Below are 7,125 nucleotides of genomic sequence, written 5' to 3' on the forward strand. Positions count from 1 at the left end.
GGTTTTAAATTAAATTGTAAAATTGATTATTTTTAATATAAATTAATTTTAAAAAAACAAATGACAAGTATGGCAATCCACGTTATGAAAATGACAAATGTAGCAAGCAGTGTGACAAATATGATATCACACTGATGTGGATCGTAACAAGTGTGAGATTACACCTCCTAGCCTAAAAGACAACATTACACGGATATGAATGATCTAAATCTCCAAAAACCATAAATTTCTTCATCATTATCCATTTTGATCGAGCGTACTACAAGCATAAATACTTAATATACTTCACATTTGAACATTCTTATGAAATTGAACAATGACAATACAAATCTTGTATTTTGCTTAATATTCTTATTCCTATAAGTTTATCAGTTATCTTGTGAAACTATTTGTGATAAGGGAGCAAATAAATTCCAAGAAATATAACTGCAAGATCCTCCAATTCGATCTCCAAGTTATTTTGATTATAAATTGAATTTATTTCACTCACATTTACAACAAAATTTGGTGATCTCTAGTGGATTCTAATTAACAATTATTTTGGTATTTGGTGACATTAACGCTAAATATCAACCCCTATTAGCTAATACGTTAGTTTATTTTTCGAGATTTTTTAAGTAGTGTATTTAACAAGACAAAAAATAGATTATAAACTAGTTTTTTAAGAAATTATTTAGATTAGCTTTTCATGAGTTTTTTTTTTTTTTTTTTTTTTTTTTTTATTTTTTTTTATAATTTCTAAATACACCTTTAATTTTTTATTTTTTTTAAATATTTTTGAATGGCTAAAACACACAAAATAAATTATACTACTAAACTACTACATTGTCTATAGTGAGACTTGAAACCTCAACCTCTTAGTGGAATGACCAATTTCCAACTCCTTGGTAACGTTTCTACATGCAATTTCATATCATTTTATATATTTCAACAACTTATCAACTAGTTTACCAAACTTTATTTTATCAACTAACTTTTCAATTAACAACTATTTTTTCAGCTAGAATCAGGTTTTTTAGCTAATACTATGGGTGTTCGCGTATCGGTTTGGTGCGGTTTAAAGGCAAAACCGTAAATTGTACCGCATAATGCGGTTTATGAAAATTACAAACTACAAAGTGCACCGCAAAAGTGGTGAGTTTTATAGATTACAATAACAATTTGCTTGTGTAATTTCACTTAACGATTAAGGACACATGCTACCTAAATAATCTATATATTTAACACTTTTAATGTAACTGCCATGAATAACAAAATAACTTGAGAACCTAATGGATCCCTAGTATAATCAAATTAGAAGAATTAGGGTTACATACCTTTTGATTTGCTGTAGTAAACAAATCACTTTAAACTCCTTGTAGAAAAACTTGGAAAGCGAGCATCAGAAATCTCATGCCTCTAATGACTTATACCCAAAACCCTAAAAGCCCTAGAATGAAGAGGATATATATATATATATATATATATATATATATATATATATATATATATATATATATATATATATATATATAGAGAGAGAGAGAGAGAGGGAGAGAGAGAGAGAAATGTTAGGAGTTTGGGTATAGAAAGGCTTGGAAGTCTGAGAATCGTGTTAAACACTTTGAAATTAAAGTATCTGGGTGGTACTCCCAATATTGTTTAATCGGATAATACTCAGAGAGATAAGAACAAAGAGTGTTTTAATGATGTTTTTGTACGTACCAGAAATGAGACCAAAACTGACTTTTACATCTCTGTCTGGAAACTATCATATGACAGTTTCAAACTGTCATAAACCAAAAAAGAAAAACTGACATAAAACGGATATTTCGATAAGGGTTAAGGCAATGGCTAATTCTCTGAAAAATCGATTTTATGATGCATTTTTAATATAGTAACATACCCTAAAAACCCTAGCTAGGGGCTTTTCTCCTTGGACCCTGCCAGCGGCTGCCATCCCTTGGACCCCGCTCCCAGGGGCACTGCCCCCGGACCCCCATTCCTTTAGGGGCTTCGCCCCTAAATGATAGTGTACTTTGAAACTTGATCAAACTTAAACAAGTGTGTACTCCCCACATTTCCTAGTTGTTTAATATTTATCAATATCACTTTTGGTCAACAAAGTAATCTCATTACACTTAAATAACATTGATGATAACAAATCACCAACAAGAAAAGACTAAGAATTTTCATCCATATGCTTCTAAGAAGGAGACATACGAAAATTCTAACCCAAGGGATCTTTATATAGTTTATGGATATCCCTAAGATACCCTAGATAATGATATAGATAATGATAACCCATAAATAGGTAATTATCTAGTCTCCTAATTGTCCATTTGGAGAACTCTAGATCAATTATTAATTAAGTCTAATTGATTTCTTATTAATTTATTAATCATATAAATTAACAAATCAATTATATAACAACTGATCTCATGTTAATTTATTAATTACATAATAAATTAACATATAAATTATTTATTTCCAATTAATATATTAATCATATAATATATTAACAAATTATTTATCTCTCTTTCTCCTAATATCATTTCTAGCTATTTCTGGTTATGAGGGCAACCCAAAAAGACTTTGCTAGTTATTCAAGATTATACAAATTTAGTTATTATCTTAGACACCTAATCCAACAATCTCCCACTTGTATAATTCTAAACCTAAATTACAAGTGTAACACAACAAAGTGTGCTTTCCGAAGCAACTGCCAAGCTCTGATCCAATCATAAATTGGTCCTAAGATAAGTGATCAAATATTCCTCTATTCTGCAAGATATCATATGACTGTCAGACATGGATCAAATCAATCTTTTAGTCCAAGATTATGTTTCCTAATTTACGATTTATGATGACCAGATTCAAACTACTAATTGAACATATCAATTCAGTCTGAGCAATGCCTTGCACATGAATGTCAACATCAAATCATCGAGGGCCCTAAAGATATCACTTTTTCTTGCTAATTCAAAAGGAATGAATAAATTTCGACTCATATGTTTGTATCTTTTACTCATCAAATCATGCATGACACTATGTTTTATAACATCATGGTACTGATGCATTTTCACAATACCAATGCACAACCGACTTGTAAATTACAACTTATATCTCCGTTTTAAGAATATAATATATTATTGTCTCATAATTACCCGTGATAGAATCCATGGAGTAATTATCTAAGTGCGAGTTTATCCAATACTCAAAACCCCCCATTTTCTAAGTACTCAGGAACATTGTAGCAATCTTATTGCAATGTCTAATCCTCATAGACAATCTACAATTCAATTTATGGCAGTCTTAATTCATTACGTACTTCCTAAAGTATGAGCAACTGTGGAACTTTGAATAATTAAATTATTCAGGAAGTAAAACATGCAAAGTGAAACACAATAAGAAACTGACTAACTATGGCTTCAAAACTATTGAATATAAATAATCTCTATTATTTAATCACCATAATAATTACGAATTTATTCATTGTATACTGTTTCGAGCAATCAACTAACCACTTGATTTAAATAACATTAGTTATGTCATGTTATGAACATACATACTATGCCTCTCTATGGTCATTTCTTTGCTAATAGATCAATTAGACATTATTCCAATGATGTTCATTTCACAATTCCAAATTCTTGTTAATATTTAATATATATTGGAATTCCAACTTTACACACATTGACCTTCTATGATGTCAAGGCTTCAAAGTCATAAAGACTAAGCCAACGATATTACATAATATTCCCTTGAAACTTTGTTACTAGAAACAATTCCATGGTAGTGAAGTTTCAAATTCAAGGTACACTCCTTGAACACTTCTCTTGCATTAAAGTTTCCAATTCATATGTAGACATAACAATCAACTCCCATTTTGGAAATCTTTCCGTATTCTCATATGACCCTCAATTTTGACCAAGAATCATCTCAATCTAAAACATGTCACTATGGTCCTCCCAAATAATACCATACTTCTAACTATCCATAAGCAGCCAATCTTTAGTAAACCTCAGACTGTTTTTGACAGTTGTTTAACAACTCCAGTCACAGAAAAGTTCTAATCCTTTTCCTATCAATGCTCAAACAATTTGGAAAAATCCGAATAACTAAATATTATAGAATATGTAATCAATACTATATCTGAAGCACATGTGACTTGACTCGTTATATCCGATATCTGTTCAATCTCTTGCTATAATATTTCCATATATAGAATTTCCTATGTTGAACCATTTCAACATGATATTCACATATGTCTATGACTAAGTTCTATCAAATTATACGATATAAACTTTTACAATCAAAACAAACTACGAGTGCCCTCTCCTTTAAGCTATCATAGTGAAACAATTCCCAACCTTGCAATTTGCAAATTCAAAACTTTGTTCCCTAAGAACAGTATATGCAATACTAGCATAACAGTTATGTTCCCACTAACTTTGACATATACCCAGAAATCAATTGGACTTCTGAAAATCAATACTCTTGACTTCCTTACTGAAGTACAAATTTCTATTACGTGATGCTTCAATAAGTCTTTAAACTTCATAAGCTTATACACCTTCATTGAATAGCTTATGTGTGTGTTTAAACCCTTTCAAAACTTATAGATATATATGTTTTGAAAGTTCAAAAATTCCTTTCCATTCCTTACAATTTGAAATATGAAAAAGGATACCGTAATTATATTATGAATTTGAGAATGCAATTAACACAACCAATATCTATATTGATCTTTATCAAATCTTTAAAAACTACTAACGAAAGTGGTTCCTCATAATCATTCTCATGAATTAGAGTGAAACCTTTGCCACCTAGATTTTATGGTGCATACGTTCCCATCCATGTGAATCTACCATTTCCAACCTATAATCATAAGACATGTTTAGGAAAAAAACCAAATTCAAATTTAGCTTTCCTTCTTGCAGAGAACTTTGCTATTCTAAATCTCTTGCCCTCTAGTAGCACAAGGGCCTACCAATGCTTCCGTGTTGTTAGCATCTCACTCATATTGATCAATGTATTTTTACTAACAAGCATGCTTTGATTTTGCAGTTAAATGAAAACATAGCACTCATAAGCATTATCAACTCAACTGGAAGGTGAATAGAAATAAGAATGTGTCAATCAAACACGACTGATTATCAACCCTAGGTCACGTTCTAGCAAAACTAAAAGGTTTATTGTTGGTTGAATCTTGAAACTCTCAAGATCAATATGACTGCCATTGACTTCTTAACATATGAGTTTTCTCTCAAGAAACATTCCTTAACGAGCTTAAAACAAATATTAAAAAGTTCGTGTGGATTCCCATCAAGAAAATACTTCATAAAATTGGTCTCAGTTTATCTTTTGTTTTGACGAAAAACATCACAACTCTAATTCTAAATGTTCTAAATTAAGAAAACATTACTACTCCACATTTCACAAGGTGTTATAAACCAAATTAGTATGAAATAAGTTTCAAGACATGATTTGTAGTAACTAGAGCATGGCTGTAAAACTTGATTGGAAATGATGTATGGCTCATTTCTTGATTGAACCATTTCAACAATATCCGATTCCTCTTCCCTGTCATACAATCACACTAAGATGTTCTTCGATGATCAATTGTGATATACTCCCACAATAATTAAGATGATCATAAAACATGATGCTAAAGTATTTCTCATTTCCTTTCAGATTAGATAAACTTTTATCTTTCTGCCTAATCGATTTAAATCTTTTCAAAATATTATAGAATTATGCTTAATCTTATAAACAAAACCATAGTTACTGAAACATTAGTAAATCATGATGAATAAAGTCATTTTCCTTTATGGTGGATCTGAATAGTCCATATCAACATGTATCAGATCCATTAATCCTACACTTGTCTCACATAAACATGTGAAGAGTGAATTAGTTATAATTTTCAAATGAATAAGATTTACATACACTATACAATGTGGATTTTACAACACCAAGTATCTGTCCAATTGGTAATTAGATTTCTTTTCACTTGGTCAATTATGGCAATACCACACATGATATTATAAGAATCGAATCCACAATTAATATTACTATCATTAGAAATGTAATAAACACTTTCATAAATGCCATTTTCAAGGAAATATAAACTAAGGCAATCAGATAAACCAATATTTCACTTTTATAAAAAATAAACGAAAAATTGGAACTTGTCCTTACAACGCATAAAATGAAAAACTATGTTTCTAGACATCTCCTAAGAGTAATAGCATTCTATTAAATTATCCTAATTCCTAAGTAGTAGCTCCAAATTCTAATCATCGAACCATGTGACCGAAGTCCATTTCTCATGATTAGATTTATCTCACCTTGTTCAACCTTGATTTTTTCTTAGCTTCTTTAATACCATTAGAATGTCATCATTACATATGTATGAAGAGTCTATGAATAGGAACTCGTTAAAACAATGGAGTTAAATAATGGATGTACCTGAACTAGAGTCACACATCTTGACTTCACTATGTCTGAGATTTTCCAGGTACTTTGGGCAGCTTCATGACCAAAGTACCTCAATTGGCAATAGAAACAAATGGACTCTTTAAGGTTAACACATTGAATGATCCTAGAACTACGATCAAACGGTTTGATCTTGGATGACCCATTTCTATTGCAAAGAGAAATATTTCTGGACCACCATTTTCACCATTGTCAATGTCCATGGAAACCTAAGAATTAGACCCAACAAGTATCTCTGCTTCAGATGAGCTCTTAAGCATTTTTTTCTTCAGCAACAATCAACATTTGGGCCAGATCAATTAGGGTCATGTCGATATTCATCATGTAAAAGTTCTATATGAATTAATCATATGACTTGTTAGCAAAAGAATAATCAATTCAATGGCTTTCTTCCTTGGCAAAAGGCACCCATTCTATCTAACTTGTCAAAGTACGATCTTACATTGATATATCGGTTAACCACACACGCTCCATCAACAGTTATAATTTTCAAGATGCCCATCATGTCTCTTTATAGTCTCTATTAGTGTGACCATTAACTACACATGCTCCATTAATGAAATATAAAGCATGATGTGTGTTTTCATGGATTAACATACTTTTCACATTTTTCCTAAAGTAACTATGAGTGGGATTTAAAAAAAA

This window comes from Lactuca saligna, chromosome 4 (assembly GCF_052625555.1).
Source record: "Lactuca saligna cultivar CGN05327 chromosome 4, ASM5262555v1, whole genome shotgun sequence".
In the NCBI taxonomy this organism is placed as follows: Eukaryota; Viridiplantae; Streptophyta; class Magnoliopsida; order Asterales; family Asteraceae; genus Lactuca; species Lactuca saligna.